The 18,830-nt window shown below is 36.5% G+C and overlaps 1 protein-coding gene across 1 annotated transcript in view; it reads right to left on the reverse strand.

The window, feature by feature from the left end:
- ADGRB3 (adhesion G protein-coupled receptor B3) overlaps window positions 1–18,830 on the reverse strand; it is an 888,617-nt gene that overhangs the window by 441,809 nt on the left and 427,978 nt on the right. The gene's annotated exons all lie outside the window — the stretch shown is intronic.

The following is an 18,830-nucleotide window of genomic DNA, read 5'->3' on the forward strand; positions in this document are numbered from 1 at the left end:
GATATTAGCCAACCAAACTAAGCGTCATAGCATCAACAAATTATGGACATAGAATTGGAAGGGAACTCAGAGACCATCTAGCCCCTCAGTAAGGCCTTAAAGACTAAGTGACATGTCCAAGGTCAGCTAATTAACAATTACAGTTTTCTAGATTTTTTTTTAAGACTACTTTGTGCAAAAGTACAAAACAGCAGCTATTAAATGACACTGTAAAACTTAGCAACAATGACCAGTAAGTAAACTTAAATAAATCAAAGGCAGTTATGTTACATTATGTTATGCGGTCAGCAAGCTGGCACCTATTGAAATAAAAGCAGAGTCACTTAACCCCAAATGCCTTTGAAAAAAAAAGAGTAGCTGTGTGACCTTGGGCAAGTCACTTAACCTAACTACCTAGCCAAAAAAAAAAAAAGAAGGAAAAGAAGTTAAGTTCCTTCAAGGCAGGGCCTATCTTATTTATGTCTGCTTCTCCCACATTCACTTGGAACAAGGCCTAGCACATAGGAGGTGCTCCGTAAAAGTTTACTGAATTAATGTAATTTAATGTTGCTATTTTGTAACACATTGTTAGTCCTAACAATGATGCAATCCTCTCAACGTTTTGATTTTTTTAAAAATGTATCATCCATATGGCTGAACGCAGTTTATTATAAACAGATCAATTTACTTTGCATGCTAGGAGATTTTTTTTAAAGGTCAGAACATTAAAAAAAAATCAGTATTTTGAGGGATAGAATCTGTTATTTTAGGCCATGAGCCTAGGATTTTGGAAAAGTGCACATCAGATAATATTGTACCAGCACTAAGTTTTCTCTTAAACCTCCTGCTAATGATGATGTTACCTGATTCTCATAAATGATTGTGAAAGAATTAGATCGCTGCTGTTACATCACATGATATATCTGACAGCATGTTGTCATTTTCATCACCAGTTATCAAGTCCTTGCCTGGTTTGAGTAACTTACTGGTGTCTAATGTTTCTTTTAGTTCCTTCTACATAACCTTCCTAGGTTCTGGTGACCTGATTTGTGCTTAGAGTCAGATATCCCAAATGACTTGAAAGCTGAGTGCTTTGCTGCCCTCAGGCACTAACCCTATCTCTTTTCTATTTAGTTCATGTCTTTGTAATGCATAGATAAGGTCTAATTCATTTCTTCCTTGGAGTTTATAAATCCCTCAGCAGAAGCTACACTGTTACTGCTTTTCTTGGAATGACCCTGTAAACTTTTTAAGAACAGAATTGTGTCTCCTCTAAACTCTGTACCTCCCAGGTACCTCTTCACAAAGCAGGCTTTGATAAATACTTCTTGAATGAATCAAAGAAATGAAATTAGATCCTAGATGAGAAAAGAAAGTCACTCGTAAGTGACAAAAGAGTAGTCATCTACATTTTATAGGAAAACTATGTTCATTCAATCCAAAGCATTTCATCTTAGAAGCTACAGTGACACTGGAAACCCAAGAATACCTCAGAGTTGGTGGGTGACAATGAAAAGAAAGGACAGGGCTGGAGATGTTATTGATGTTCACTAATACAGGGCCTAAAGAAACAGCTCTAATAGGAGAAAGTACAGAGGATCAGTTTCAAAATTTAACATTCCCTTCTCCCTTCCAACTGCTTCTTGACATTAGATCTTGCCTTGGCAAGGTGAGAAATAGGGACTAGAGATAAGGGACTAGATACTTAGGGATGAGAGAAGAAGAAAATGAAATCCGAAGTGCTAAGAGAAAAGGGGAATACCTTGAGGTATCTTTTCCCTGGTAGTCACTGATGTAGAAAGGATAGCAGTACAGAGACTGACACATAATAAGCGCTTAACAAATGTTGACTGATTAATTGAAAGGACATATTTCCCTCCAGTAGGCTCTTTGAGAGTAGGGAAAAAATTCACTTTGTCTGTATCACTTGGATCTAGCTATTGCTTTATATATCATTCCTACTTCTGGTTTTCCATATACTAGGGCTTAACAAATATGGGATTGGACATACTAATTTCTCTGGTATATATCAATCAGTATACATGATTCTGGGATGGTCGGCATTATTAGTTTGCACTAGATACTATTCTAGGAAGTATGATGTAGAGCTAGAAAATTGCAATTTGAATTAGGAAGGTTAGCATAGTGCCTGGAATATAACAGATGTTTAATAAATGCTTATTGAGTGACTGGGTTCAAATCCTGCCTCTGCCACATAATGGCTGTGTGACTTTGGGCAAGACACTTATCAGCTCAGTTGCTTGGAACAACTTACTAAAAGAAAAAAAAAGGTGCATGTTAGTAGAGGGGGGTTTCTCCTACAAGGCTCCTGCTGAAATCATAGGTCCAATTAAAAATAAATAAAGATGCCTTAAAAGTTGCCTTGAGTTTTTTTTGTTGTTGTTGTTTTTGGTGGGGGAGGGAGGTTGGGGAGATGTTGGTCATGTTTACTTTTTTCTCTTCATGTGGAGATGGTTTGCTACAAGCCAATAACTACACATTTTTTCATAGTCTTTTTTTTGTTTGTTTCCTCAGCAGAATTCAATTATATTGATTTGTAAAATAGGATTGGCTCCTTAAACATCTAGCCCATTTAAACAAGCTATTTAATGCTTATTTCTTATTGCCATGTTTATAGTAAGGGCCAGGTTTAAACACTGCATCAATAGTGATTTTGTTTACTAAGGGCAACCTCTACCACTATGTAATAAGAGGAAATCCTCCCTGGTTCATAAGCAGGAAAATGAACAATCCATTAAATAACAATATTAAAAATAATTGAGTCATTGTCATGAGTAAATGCTATAGGACTACATATAAGCTGGTTCCCACTGAAATGGAAAACCCTGGTATTGATTCTAGTCAATTCTTCCATGTCAGTCTTTCTTATGGTGGTCTCCTAGCATCTGCAACAATGTTAATTGATCCTCCACTCCCATTTTGCATCATCTCATATCTAATTCTCTCTTTTATGATTTAAGAAGACAGTATCTATTCTGTCTCATGTAGCACCTCTATTCTCTGCTAACTCTTCTTTGTCTTTGTTTAAGCCATATGCATTACTGGAATGGACAGTCCTCCTTCAATGACTGGTGTATATTGAAATCACTTTATTCTTTCAAGGCCTACATCATTTGTGATCTCTTTCATGAATCCTCCTCTGATATGTCCCCAGTTAAGTGTGGATCTTCCCTATCTCAATCTCTTTGGTCACTGGGTCTGAGCCTTCTTAAACAATTATTATCAAGCTGATATTATAGCTAGTATTTATATGTGGTGCATCCTTCTGTTGACAAAGTTCTTCAAGAACAGGGGTTGTTTCTCATTTCATTGTTGTATCTCCTTGCACCTGTTATCATATATTGGAATTATAAGGTAATTAAAATGAATTACAGGGTAACTGTGAGGAAAAAATAGTATGCTGTATTATTTAATAACTAATATTATACTGTAACCCATCCTACTCTTCATTTTGTCAAACCCCATTTTCCAATCCAGCTCAGAAGACATTCTTTCCCAATCACAACTAAAGGCATGGCTGAATAATCTGATCACTCCTACCCAGCTCCCCCATCTACTTGCCGATTAGTCTAAACTAGGACCCTTCCTTCTGTTTATCCCATAAACAGAACCAGCTTAGGCTGAGACCCTCCCCAGGGTACAGCTCTCTTGTTCTTACTTTTCCTCATCAAAGTTAGGGGTGACTTAGTCACCAAGGGGAAATCAAAGGGGTTGGGGGTTGCCGATTGGAGTGGTTTTGATTTTATGGCCAAAATTACCAGAAGGAGTTAAGGGAGGTGGTGGTGATCAGCCACACCTGAGAGCCAACCCACTTTCCTCCTCTAATCCTATCATATGATGATGACTCTGGTCTCCCAACAAGGAAGTAATAGGGAGGAGCTGAGGTAACTCAACCCACCTTCTCATTAAAATGTCTACCAATTGGGATTGCCTTACCTTTGCCAAGGGAGGTCCAAATGATAATACTGTCAGGCCAATCAGCAGGAAGACATACCTAGATTTAAAAGACCCTGCTGGCTCTCACTAGGGGTCTTAGCTCATTGAAAGAGGTCATAGGTCAACTGATCATGCTCAGGTCCCTGGTTTTGCTGAAGTGGCCAGTGACCCATTTTTATTAAGTTATAAGCATCAGTATTAATAATTTGTAATCTGTCCTGGAAAACTTGCCTCAGTTTACCTTTGTTACATTTTTATATCCCATGCATGTTAAACACTTTCTGTTTCCCTTTCCTTCTTCTGTACTCGTTCCTACCTATACCAAAGTATGGTAGCAGTTGCCTCAACAAATCATATGAAGTCCAGTTGATTTTTCAGTCCTAAGATCATTTGGCTTTCTGTATTAACTGATTAAAAGGAAAGTCTCAAGATGTCATATTACTTCACTATGACTGCTACAGGTTTACATTGTCACCTAGCCATCTTGCCATCTGTCCTTCCACTGATACTTTCTTCCCATTTGACTAATACTCCAAACAGGGACTTCTAGAGGCCAAATCTTTCTTCCCTAAGGAAGTTTATCCAGTCAACTTTGGCATTTCACCATGGACGTGAAGTATCCAGCCTGCAGGGTAAATGAGGGAAAAGCAATTTAATCAACTATATCTTATTGGCTCAGATCATGCTTTACCTCCCATCCAGCTATTCACCAAGATGCCAGGACCTATTTACTGCAAACATCTTGATGTCTGCCCTGTTGCATATACTTTGCCTTCTCTTCCACTTCTATTTCTTGCTCATGCTCTGAGAATAATAATCAAATTAATTCTAATGTTGCAATGTAAAAAGGAATGATAATCTACTGCCATGTGATCCATTTCCAATCCCTCAGATTGCCTAGAACAAAATTCCCTTTTCTGACCACCATTACCCCATATAGTCTGTATCCTACAGTAGAATATAAACTTCTTGAGGGTAAATGTCATCTCATTTCTCTATTTGTATGCCTGATGCCTAATACAGTGCATAGTTCACAGAAGGCACTTAATAAATTCTTCTTGATTTATCAATTATCCAGCCAACATTCACCCCTGTATGCTCTGCACTGCATACTAAAAGGGCTTAATAAATGTTTGTTTTAATTGATTTGAACATGTGCTCTTCATTCCTGTCAGGTTGCTTTGCTCTCTGCCTTCTTATTATACCATCCTTCCCTCCACTTGGCATTACTCAGACTATTCAATCAATAAATAGCCTGCTTTTTATTGAGTACCTTCTAAGTGCCTATCATTGCTTTCTTCCTTCACTTTACTCTTCTTATCCAACTCCTGTTCATCATTTAAAATCCACTTAGAGAGTCTCCTACTTCATCAAGATTCTCTTAATAATTTTTGTACCTACCAGGGGTTCTCAGATACTCAGAGCTGCTTCCAATGTTTGGGAACCTTGGATATAATAAAAGGAACAACATTTACACTAATACTAAAATATAAGTGACTTATGAAACACTGAAAATACACTCCATTAAACTGAAGTCTTCCTTTGAGGATATATGGGGTTTATCATATATTTGGTTTTCTGAACTCCTAAGTAGGTAAGCATATGTGTAATTATTTTGTGTTCTTAATTGTAGATTCTTTCATTGCTGGGATCATGTGTTATTTTTTTTTTAATCTTCAATTTCAACACATTGATGGGTAGATTGTAGGTGCTCAATAAGTACTGACTGATTGATAGATTGATCAACCTGTCTTTTTAGATCCCTATTAGTGAGTTCTTTTTAACTGCAAGTAGTAAAACAGAGGCTGTATAACTCTATTAGTGACAGAGTACATTCCTGTAGGAGATAGGATTTTTGAATAGGTGATCTTTAATGTCTCTTGCATGATAAGGCTCTATGATTCACTGATCTTTCCTCAACACAGAATGGGAAGCAATGAGTAGTTGTTTTTGTTGTTGTTGTTCTCCATTACTGCCTCAGGGGAGGAGTAGTGGGGGTAAGAACCTTTCTTCTTTTTCTTAGTTGGATATTTATAATTCTTATCTTGTTCAAAGTACTTCTAATATGGGGCAGCTAGGTGGCACAGTGGATAGAGCACCAGCCCCGGAGTCAGGAGGACCTGAGTTCAAATATGACCTCAGAAACCTGACACTTACTATCTGTGTGACCCTGGGAAAGTCACTTAACCCCATTGCCTAGGCAAAAAAAAAAAGTGCTTCAAATTTGCAAAATATCCCTAATCCAGACATTGTCATATTCAAATGTCATATGAATATTCATTAGGAATAGTTACAATGAATTAGAATTTTTTTTGGATTACCTGCTTTATTTATTGGTTATAATTGAAAGCCAACTAAAGAAGGATATTTATTTCTAATTTTAAAGACATTATTGTATTAATCTGGTGAAAACATGTTTTGGGAATATTTCTAATTTACATATTAGGTCTTTATTTCCAGTTGTCAACCACAACAGAATATTGCTACTAAATAAATGCAAAAGATGTAATAATTTTTACAAAACAAGTTTGAAATCCCTTTAGAAGAAATCTATTTTAACTCACTGATAACATGAGCTTAACTTCATAATGTTGTTGGTCCTGCTTTTCAGCTGGAAATAGTGCTAAAATGATGTAATAGTTTAAGATTCATAATCAATTATCATTAACTCATAATAGGGTGACAGTGAGGGACAAGAACTATGATTATACAGAAATAAGAAACTCTCAGATGAGGAAATTTCTATCAACACAGGTCATCCTCTCTACACTTTGGAGAAGTCTTAGGGAGAAATCAAGAGTTCTGATAAGTGAAATGATTTGTCCAGGGTCACACAGTTAGAACACATACATACATACATACATACATACATACATACATACATACATACACACATACACATATACACACATACACATACACACACATATATGCCTATATATCTATATATCTATATCTATACCTCAGAGGCAGGACTGGAACACTTGTCAACCTGACTTCAAGGCCACCTCTCTATCCATTATTCTATGGCTACCTCCAATTAACAATAATAAACTGAAAGCATAAATTTATTTTTAAGAAGAAACAATAACATTTAAAGTAAAATCTACATGTTTAAAATTTTAGTTGTGCAATTGTGAAGGGCTTGCTCTTTTTGTAAACTTATTTTTAAAGGCATTCACAAATTTCTGGAAAATTTTTGATAGAATAATGAATTTAAATAGAAAAAATATATAGAAAATATATTATTAATCTTTCCCCAAAATTATTGAATCATATTTCCCATGGATAGATCTTTAGGCAATTAGGAAAAAAATGGAGTGGAAAGAATTCAGAATATTCAGAGGATAAGTATTCAAGTCCTGTTTCTGCCATATAGTAGCTGTGTGGCCATGATAAAATCACTTAATCTCCCTGAGCCTCAACTATAAAACTCTAGACCACAATGATCTTTTAGGTCTCTTACTTTTAGAGCTATGATCCTATGAAATTATGAAGAATGAATATAATTACATAGTTGTCACTGAGGAACTAAAGGCCATGGATTATACTACTTCACACTACTTAATATTATATTTATATGGCATAGTGTGATTGTTAGAGAGATGGCCTTGGAGTAAGAAAGTCATGGGTTCAAATTCCCTTTCTGGCCTTCTTTGGCTTTGTGACCCTGGGCAAGTCCCTTAGCTCTCAATGCTCCAGCCAATTCTCTATTTCTAAAAATTGCAGAGCAAATGTGGATTGACATTAGTGGAAAAAAAAGTTCCTCACTAGGATTTCCCCATATCATTAAAATTACAGGTCTGGTTACAAAAACAAACGAACAAACAAAAAATCTCTACTATTTACTACTAATGATACCTTACGTTTATGTGGTGTTTTTCCTATTTTTAAAAGGTTATGTGTTAGCAAATATTGCCATCTAATGATATTTATACTAATCAGAAGACTCTAACATTAAGCACAATGGTTGTCATTACTCAGGAATCTTGCATTCTTTAATATATCCAATCCCACAATACCTGAGTAAAGAATTCCAGTCACTCCAGTTAAAACATCTCTAATACCAGAACTGGGAATGTAGGTGGTACAGTGGATAGAGTACTAGCCCTGGAGTCAGGAAGACCAGAGTTCAAATCTGTGTGACACTAAGCAAGTCACTTTACTCTGTTTGCCTCAGTTTCCTTATCTGTAAAATGAGATAGAGAAGGAAATAGCAAAACACTCCAGAATCTTTGCCAAGAAAATCCCAAATTGGTTCACTAGGAGATGGACAGAAATCAAACAATGCTAAAACTATTCTTCTCAACACTATGTACCAAGGCCTCTAGACGGTGATGATAATAATAGCATCTACGTCACAAGGTAATTGGGAAGAACAAATAAGATGACATGTAAAATTCTCTGTAAACCTTAAAATGCTATATAAGTAATAGCTATTATCTCTACTGGAAAAAAATCTTGAAATACTAAGTTTAATAAATGCAGTGCCTAGAACACAGTAGGCATTTAATACACATTTATTGACTGACTAATCGAAAAAAATAATTGAAACAAAACAGAACAAAGCCTGCAACAAGGACAGATTGATGTTCTCTCTGTCCCCCTGCTTTATCTCTGGGAGGCAGAGTTAAGATGGTGGAGTGAAGGCAGGGACTCATCTGAGCTTTCCCCCTCCAAATACCTTTAAATATTGACACTAAACAAATTCTAGAGTGGCAGAACCTACAAAAAGATAGAGTAAAACAATTTTTGAGCCCAAGACAACTTATAAAGTCTGTAGGAAAGTTTTGTTGCACCACGCTAAGAGAGGAATACAGTCCAGTGCAAGCCATGCAGACTGGGCCCCAGCAGACCAGGAGAAGGCTTGGGATGACTGAATCAGTGGCAGCAATGACAGACCTCTCAGTCCACAGATGGCAAAGGGATTGAACGATGTGTCAAAAGGAGATTTATAGGGTCCCTTTGCTGGCACCAGGGGCAGAGCTCTGTTGCATTGCCAATACTTGGATCTGGGTTGTAGTCTTGGGTCCTAGCCCCAGTGAGAGCAGGAGTACAGCAGAGCTTGTGGCCATAGGGAAACAGGGACCCTGGTCACAATTCCATGGTTGAAAAAGTTCTTGTGGTCAATAACAAACCAGTGTACAGTGCAGAAGAGTAGTAAACACAACTCTCCCTGGGTTATACCACCTTGGAAAAGCCAAAAACTTATAGTTCCTCAGAATTATCTCTGAAAACAGCTGCACAAAAAAACCTGAAACTTGGGACAGCAGAGTGCCACTTTAGCATGGAATTAAAAGTTAAGAAATAAGCTTGAAATTGAGCAAATAACAGAAGAAAATTTCTGACCATAGAAAGTTACCATGGTAAGAAAGAAGATCAAAATACACATTCAGAAGAAGACTCCAAAGTAAAAACTGCTGCATCAAAGAAAAATATGAATTTCTCTCAGGCCATGGAAGAGCTCAAAATTTTTTTAAAAATCAAATAAGAAAGGTAGAGGAAAAAATTGAGAAGAGAAATGAGAGTGATATAAGAAAGTCATGAAAAAAGAGTCAAAGACTTGGTCAAAGAGGCACAAAAAGAAGGAAAATAACAGCTGAAAAAACAGAATATGTCAAATGGTAAAAGAGGCACAAAAATCCAATGTAGAAAAGAATGCCTTGAAGGCAGAATTGGCTAATTGGAAAACATTATACAAAAATTCACTGAACAGAAGAAATACTTAAAAAGTAGAATTGGCCAAATGGAAAAGAGGTACAAAAAGCCATTGAAGGCACCAATTCCTTAAAAGTTAGATCTGGGCAAGTAGAAACCAATGACTTTATGAGACATCAAGAAACAATAAACAAAATCAAAAGAATAAAAATAAATAGAAGAAAATGTGAACCATCTCATTGGACAAACAACTTGAAAACAGATCCAGAAGAGATAATTCAAGAATTACTGGACTACCTGAAAGTGATGATCAAAAAGAGACTAGACATCATCTTTCAAGAAATTATCAAGGAAAACCTTGATATTTTAGAACCAGACAGTAAAACAGAAATTGAAAAATTTACCGATCACCTCTGGAAAGACAGCCCAAAATGAAAACTCCCAGGAATATTATAGCTAAATTCCAGATCTTGCAAATCAAGGAGAAAATACCTCAAGCAGCCAAAAAGAAACAATTCAAATACTGTGGAGCCACAATCAAGATAACACAAGATGTAGCAGCTTCTACATTAAAGAATGATAGGGCTTGGAACATGATATTACAGAAGTAGTATTACAACCAAGAATCACCTACCCAGCAAAACTGAGTATTTTCCTTCAGGGGAGAAAAAAATAGACATTCAGTGACATAAGCGGACTTTAAAGAATACCCAATGAAAAGACCAGACCTGAATAGAAAACGTGATTTTCAAATACGAGATGCAAAAGAAGCATAAAAAGGTAAACAAGAAATAGAAATAATTAGGGATTAAATAAGTTTAAGCTGTTTATATTCCTACAAGGGAAAATGATATTTATAACCCTAAAATCTTTTTTTTGCCCTTTTTTTTTTTGGTGAGGCCATCAGGGTTAAGTGACTTGCCCAGGGTCACACAGCTAGTAAGTGTCATGTGTCTGAGGCCAGATTTGAACTCAGGTCCTTCTGACTCCAAGGAGTTGCCCTTCTAAAATCTTTCTCATTATTAGGGAATTAGAAGGAGTATATAAAGACAAAAAGCAGAAGTTTGAGTTGGATATAATAGTATGATTATCTAAAAAAAATAAAACTAAGGGATGAGAAAGAAGAATGCATTGGGAGAAGGGGAAAGAAAGAGGTAGAATAGAATAAATTATCCTACATAAAAAAGGCCTGAAAGAAATTTTACAGTGGAAGGGAAAATGGGAGAAATAGTAAGGAGATTACATGAACATAGGGAGGGGAGCTCATTGCAACTGGTTCAAAAAGAGAATGATATACACACTCAGTTGGGTGTAGAAATCTATCTTACTATACAGGAAAGTAGGAAAGGAAAAGGATAAGAGAAGTGGGGTATCTGATAGAAGAGAGGGCAGTTCAGGGAAGGTAAAAGCCAGAAGTAAAATACATTTGAGAATGGACATGATAAATGGAGAGAGAGAGAGGAAGAGAGAGAGAGAAAGAGAGAGACAGACAGACACAGAGAGAGAGACAAAGAAAGAGACAGAGACAGACAGACAGACAGAGAGAGTAGGAGGAACAGGAAGGAAATAGGATGGAGAGAAATACATAGTTGGTAATCATTACTGTGAAACAAAAAACTTTAACGTGAATTTCTCTGATAAAGACTTCATTCCTCAAACATATGGAAAACTGAGTCAAATTTATAGAAATAAGAGTCATTCCTCAATTGATAAATGGTCAAAGGATATGAACAGGCAGTTTTCAAAGTAATCAAACTATCTATAATCATATAAAAATTCTCTAAATCATTATTGATGAGAGAAATGCAAATTAAAACAACTCTGAGCTACTACCTCACACCTTGCAGATTGGCTAATATGACAGAAAAGGAAAATGACAAATGTTAGAGGAAATGTGGAAAAATTAAAAGACTAACATACTATTGGTGAAGTTATACACTGATTCAACCACTCTGGAGAGCAATTTGGAACTATGCCCTTTGACTAAGCAATAGCACTAATTGGTCTATATTCCAAAGAGATGAAAAAACAAAAAAGAAAAGGACCTTTTTAGTGGTTGCAAAGAATTGGAAATTGAGGAGATATCCATCAATTAGGGAATGGCTGAACAAGTTGTGATTATATAATTGTGATGGAATATTATTGTGCTACAAGAAATAACAAGATGTGTTCAGAAAAACCTGGGAAGAGTTATGTGAACTGATGCAAAATGAAATGGGCAGAATCAGGAGAACACTGCACACAGTAACAGCAATATTATATGATGATCACCTATGAATGACTTAGCTATTCTCAGCAATACAATGATCCAAGACAATTTTGTAGGACTTATGATGAAAGGTGCCATTCATCTCCAGAGAAAGAAGTGGTAGAACCTGAATGCAGATTAAGGATACTTTTTCTTTACTTTCTTCATTTTTCTTAGGTTTTCTTTTTGTCTGTGTTTTCTTTCACAAAATGACTTACATGGAAATGAATTTTGCATGACCACACATGTATAACCTATGTCAAATTGTTTGCATTCTCAATGGGGGGAAGGGGAGGAAGGGAGAGAACATTTGAAAAAAATACTAAAATTGTTTCCATATATAATTGGGAAAAATAAAATATTAAATAAGAACACTTTATCCCTTCAATGTCAGAAAGAATCAGTTTGTCTATTAGTTAAAAAAATTTGCTTTGCAGCTTTCAAGGTCAAGTACATATCTTTGTAAACCAAAAGAAGTATTCCATATTCTAGATCACACTGAATCAGTAGCAAAAAAATCCTCAAAAAAAAAACCCACAAAAATATTACTAAATTTACTAAAGGAATTGCTTATGAAAGGAAAAATCACAGTGAACTGGCCAAAGTAACAGCTTACTTTCTTCAATAGAAAAGAACAGTATATTCTCTTTTAAAAAAATTCTATCTTTAAACATTTCTGTTTGATTTATTTTCCTTTTGTTGGGCCCATTCCTCCACAACTGGAGAAATAACAATTTAGTCCTTTATTCCCTTTCTGTTTTTATTTGGTTAACACTGTATAAATGTCAGCGTTTGGGGGATAAATTTGCCATGCATTTATCAAAAGTTAACTGATTTCTTGAACTACTCTGCTGCTTCATTTTGGCAAGGATTCAGCCTTGTTTTACATCAACTAAGAGATTTATAAAGTGCTGAGCATAGTGCCTAGCACATCTTAGGCAGTTAATAAATGCTTCTTTTCCCCTAGCTTTTGCTTCTTAAAGATTGTATTAGGGGCATATCTACTATGGCAGGTTCTACAAAGCTAAAAGTGCTTCAGTTTTGGACATGATGTTGTTAAGTACTAGTCTAGTAACACAAAGAGAAATTTATCATATGAAGGTTGGGGAAAGAGGGAGAGATTAACATTTATATAGTACTGACTCTGTGCCTAGCATTATGCTAGGTACTTTTAAAATATTATCTCATTTGATCCTCAAAACAGCCTTGAGAGGTAGCTACTATTATTATTACTAGTTTACAGTTGAGGAAACTAAGGCAAGCAGAGATTAAGTAATCTGCCTGGGGTTACAGAACTAGCAAGTGTCTGATACCATATTTGAACTCAGGTCTTTGTAACTCCAGGTCAGTGCCTCTAAGCTGGTCACCAGGTGATGAGCATTCATTTTTGTTTATGGCCACTGCAACTCTTGAAGTCAAGATTCTAAGTTACAGAGAGGCTATAATGTGTGTTGGCAGAATACCTGCAATAATAGGAAGCACAGATCTTTTTAAAAGATTGAAATACTCTTTCTGAAGCATTGCATCAGATGCCTAGGGTGCTGCAACAATTTAGTCCATACTCTAAGAGGACTTACAGTCTCATAGGAGAGAGAAAAAAAGACATGTGCACTATAAGGATATATAATACACCATGTGATAAATGATGATAAAGGTGACACCAAAAAAACACGTGATTGGGGTTTGTTGTTATTGTGTGGTTGTTTCAGCAGTATACAACTCTTCCTGACTCTATTTCGGTTTTTCTTTGCAAAGATACAGGAGTGGTTTGCCACTTCCTTCTCCAGCTCATTTTACAGATTAGGAAACTAAGGAAAACAGGGTTAAGTGACTTGTCCAAGGTCACACACCTAATAAGTGTTGGAGGCCAAAATGGAACTCAAGAAAATGAGTCTTCCTGACTCCAGATGTGGGACTCTACCTACTGTACCACCTAGCTGCCCCTGTGAATGGGGTTTAGAAGGAGAAAAAAAAAAGTTTACTTCTGCTTGGGAAAATAAAGAAAGATTTCATGGAGGAAATGGCACTTGAAATGGGCCTTGAAGGATGATTAAGATTGAGATTGGTAAAGCTAAAGGACAATTGTTTTAAAATTTCTTATTTTCCTCAACCCTTTATCAGTCTGGTAAAGCCTACAAACCCCTTCTCAGAATATAATTTTTAAATCTAACACACACTTACAAAGTAAATTAATTATACTGAAATACAGTTATCAACATTTTGAAAAAAAAAAGAGTTCACGGACCCGAGGTTAAGAATTTATGAAGAAAGGGTATTACAGTGGAAGGATCAGAGTGACCAAACAGAGAAGTGGGAATAACCACAGTGTCATGGCAGATATGTATTATGAGGAGAAATGTGAGAAGTTTAGAAAGACTGGCTGTGGTTATACCTTCAAGAGTCTAATGTCGGGCTAAAGGGAGTGAACTTAATTCTGAGAGTATGTAGAGCTTTTTATAAACTTCCTTTATTTCAATTTGCATAGGGAAACCCCTCCCATAATCACACATACTTCCTAACTCCAGAAAAGAGGTATAGGGCACCTTTTATTTTAAGCCACAGAAAAGGTATGAGACAGTAAGCACTAACAATTCATCCAAGAATAAAGGCACTCAAACAAGCTGTCAGCTCCTCCCACCAAAGGAAAAATTATTTTTTTTTGTTATTGATAGTTCTCCAATGCAGTAAATGCTTCTCTCTTGGCCCAGAGGAACTAATTCTTATAAGTAAGCATTTTATTCCCCTGCTATATCTCCAATATGCCAAAACTACCAATCAATTCAGTTAATTTCTTTAAATAGCCAGTCAATTTCAGTAATAAAAATTCTTAGACAAATTTGTTATATTGACTGGTTAGCTCTGTAAACATTTGAACCAGCAGCCCTGCATAGCTGAGGCTACATCATAATTTGTTTGTCATAGGATATATCTTAAGTTTCTTGAAGTAAAGTACCTAATCAAATACTATCATTCAAATATCCAATGCAAGCTTTTTGTATTGGTAAATGTGCTTTGTATTTTTAAAGGTAAGGACTTAAATGTTAGGAGTGTTTTTCATTTATTTACTTTTTAAAAAATAGAAAAAAAGTTCATTATGTGTTTAATAATTTTTAAAAAAATCTTTAAGAGGGCTGACACAATATAATAAGAAACTTATCTTTGGACAATAGGAAGTAATTTCTCCATTTTATGGATAAATTTTTTTTCTATGAATATAGTTATATGTTCTTGCTCATTTTTGGGGGGAGAGACCAACCTTGTGATTTCACTGAGAGAGAAATTTCACTGCCCACTAGTTGAGTATCTCCTATGCAACCTGAAGCCTTAAATAGTTGTATTAGGACACTTAGAAGTAAAGTGACTTGCTCAATGTCATGTGCCACTATTTGTAAAACCAGATCAATGTAGACAGACATCTCTCTAACTCTGAGCTCAGATTTCTACTATACCACTTTCTCTTTGTTATGTTACTAAGGAGAGAAGGTGCTTAAGTACTTTAGAGAGGCCTTTGAGGATTCTTCATAGATATTACAAATATGAAAATATTTTTTTTGGGGGTAGAAATTTTTGGGGGGTATGATTTCATCCATTTGGGGAACTCTTAATATGTACAGGTCAGAATATTTTCTGTGACTTTAGACTGGGAGCACTAAAAGATTAAGTTGATTTTTCCATAGTCACATAGTATGGGTTAGAAGCAAGACTTGATTCCTGGTTTTCTTGACTCCAAAGTCACTTCTCTATCTACTACTTCACAATTCTCCACTTTCCACCATGGGGTCATTGTTCTTTGTGATTGGTGAGAAGTCATTCCATCTAGCCATACTCAGACCTATCGTAGTGTATATTCTAGAGTGGCAGAACCTACAAAAAGATAGAGTAAAATATTTTTGAGCCCAAGACAACTTACAAAGTTTTCAGGAAAGGTCTGCTGCACCAGAGTGAGAGAGGAATGCAGTCGAGTGTAAGCTGTGCAGACTGGACCACAACAAACCAAGAGCAGGTTTGGGATGAATGAATGAGTGGCAGCAGTGACAGACCTCTTAGCCCACAGATAGGGAGGGGATAGGACAACGTGTCAAAAGGAGATTTACAGGGTCCTTTTGCTGGCACCAGGGGCAGGACTCTGTTGCATTGTTAATACTTGGATCTGGGTTGTAGTCTTGGGTCCTAACCCCCGTGAGAGGAGGAGTACTGTCACAGCAGAAGTTGTGGCCACAGGGTTCTAAAATATCAGGGCAGTTTTCCTTGATAATTTCTTGAAAGATGATATATATTCTCTCTCTCTCTCTTTTTTCTTTTTTTTGCTTTTTGGTGAGGCAATTGGGGTTAAGTGACTTGCCTAGGGTCACACAGCTAGTGAGTGTCAAGTGTCTGAGGCCATATTTGAACTCAGGTCCTCCTGACTCCAAAGCTAGAGTTCTATCCACTGCACCACCTCGCTGCCCCTATAGTGCATGTTATGCTTCTATGTTCTGTTATGCTACTATGTTCTGCTCCCTGTCTCCCTACAACTGGGTTCTTGAGATTTTGCTAATGTGGCCAAGCATTAGAGTTTGGTGATTCAGAGATTTAGAGATTTAGAGATCCAGTTAATGTCTGGTCCACCACCAAACATGGCTGCTCATCCTTCTCTGATTCTTGTTCAATGGACAATAACCAAATAAATATTACCATTCCTAGAAAAAGTATAAATCATGCATCAATTAATTGCGCTAAAACTCTGTTTACCAACTCTGTGATTTCTCAGATCGAAACAATGTTCTCCTACATATACACAGACCCACAATTAGTATTATTTAAGAAGTATCACTAAAAGCCTGAATGAAGTATAATTTATCACCTTGTCTCTTTCTATACTGAGCTGCTGCTAGGCGGCATAGTGCTGGACATGGAGCCAGGAAGATGTTAATTCAGTTCCTGACTCAGATACTTAACAGCTGTGTGATTGTATGCAAGGTTTTTGAGACACTAGCTCCCAGGATCCATGGCCATAAATAATCTCCTAGTTCCCAGGGTCATAGATATTAGTTCCCAGGATCACGCCTGTAAAGAATTTATACTGCCACTGTGCATTATTATATAACCATATAGTAATATAAACATTTCTGCTTAGTTTGTAAATACCTACTGCACTTGCACTGTGCTAAGTCACCATGATACTGCTAAAGTTAATGTAAACTGATGAGGCTATTGTTGGCAAACTGCCTTCTTTGTGTGCTACTCTATAATTCAAGTGAGCACTGGTCAGCGAGTATGGATTTGTGGAATGCAAGCTAAATGCTATGCATGCCTTGACTTACCTTCATCAAGGCTTAGGGGGATTTATGAGTGTGCGCTTGTCTTGACTGGTCTTTGAGACTTATGGGAGCATTGTAAGAGCTGGAACTCCTACTCTCTATATTCTCATCAGCCCTTGCCTGAAGAGTAATTAGGGGATACTGTAGGAGTTGGTGTTCCCATTATTTGTAACCCCATTGAGAGGAATAAATTAAATAACCCCTCATCATGTTTCCTCTGCTGTCCTTCTGGCTGCCCAGATCAAGAGTGAACCTTGTAGAGGCCAGAGCCCAAAAGCTCCTATGTTATAGTTATCCTCTGCAAATTACTTAACCTCTCTCTGCCTCAGTTTCCTTATTTATAAAATGAAGATAATAATGGCACTTACCTCACAGGTAAGTGTTTTATTGTGAGGAATAACTGAGATATATAAAGCATTTTGTAAACCTTAAAACATTTTGTAAATGCTAGCTATCATTTACTCTGGAAATCTCTTCTTCTTGAGTAATGCAAATATAAATCCAAAAGAAGAGTTAACTGAAAGTTAAAACAAACAAACAAAAAAGCAAAAATCTCATCTGGGAGGTCTGCCAAAATCTTATTTTAATGAACTTTATGCAAAGAGACATGAGGATAGGTCATTATGCTGGAAATTCAGGGATCCACAACAGTGTTTTCAGCTGTAATGAGTCAGCCTATAGCTTAAAAAGAGTTAATACAAAATTCAAATTGGACCTGCAGCAAAACAAGACTGCTGCATTTAAAGAGCTTTAATTGTTTTTGTGGCCTGAAAAATGCTGAAACACCTGAGTGTTTGTACTTCAGTCTGAAATTGAATGGACTTACTATAAAACAACAATACTGTCTTTTCATTCATAAAAAATAGGCTGTGAATAGTTACTAGATTGCTTTTCTTTTAAGAAATCCATCTAATAATATTTTCTAACTGTACTATTATAAACACAATCTGACTCTCCCCCCCTTCTTCACTTCTCTTAACACATCCTAGTGATGGGGTATGGGCCCAAGTCGAGACCTTTGCCCCTTGCACTAAAAAGAATTTGGCTCCAAATGTCTACGAGCCCCAGAAAACCCTTCAACTTTTCTTACTGTGGTTTCAAATGGTTCCTATGGACTCTCTTTAACTCCCTTTGAAAGTCCTAGCCCCACCTTTTGATCTTATTCAGATGCCTTTCAAACTTCTTCCTTCCTGTTTCCTTCATTATTTATTCCCATTGACTATTCAATCTCTCAGACATTCCAATCAGAATTCTCCCTAAGTCACCTAGACCCATTTCCCAGCCCCTCCTCTGGTCACTCAAAGTTACTTTAGTGCATATAAGATCCACCCTGGCCCCCATTTAAACACTGAGACTTTCTCTTGCCCTCTTCTTTATGGGCATCATCCATGTTCAGATTCTTTAAGAGTCTGGCCTGTATGGTTTATCTCTAATAAACTTCTTCTCTGGCTGGACCCGTGGGTCATGATCTTGGGGTCCTGAGCACCCCTCAACCTCCAGACCTCATCACTAGGTGATGCTTATTAATTAGTTTATAAAATGAAAGCAAAGAAACCTAAAATTCTTGGGATACCTAATGTGCTTCTACTGGACCTAATGAAAAGTTTCTATATTTTCCCATGGCAAAGTGGTGATGTTAAGTGTGAAAATAAGGTTTTTGTAATATCAGTTTAAAATTTTGATAGTTT

The sequence above is a fragment of the Phascolarctos cinereus genome, unplaced genomic scaffold (genome assembly GCF_003287225.1).
Source record: "Phascolarctos cinereus isolate Bilbo 61053 unplaced genomic scaffold, phaCin_HiC Scaffold_5;HRSCAF=322, whole genome shotgun sequence".
Taxonomy (NCBI): Eukaryota; Metazoa; Chordata; class Mammalia; order Diprotodontia; family Phascolarctidae; genus Phascolarctos; species Phascolarctos cinereus.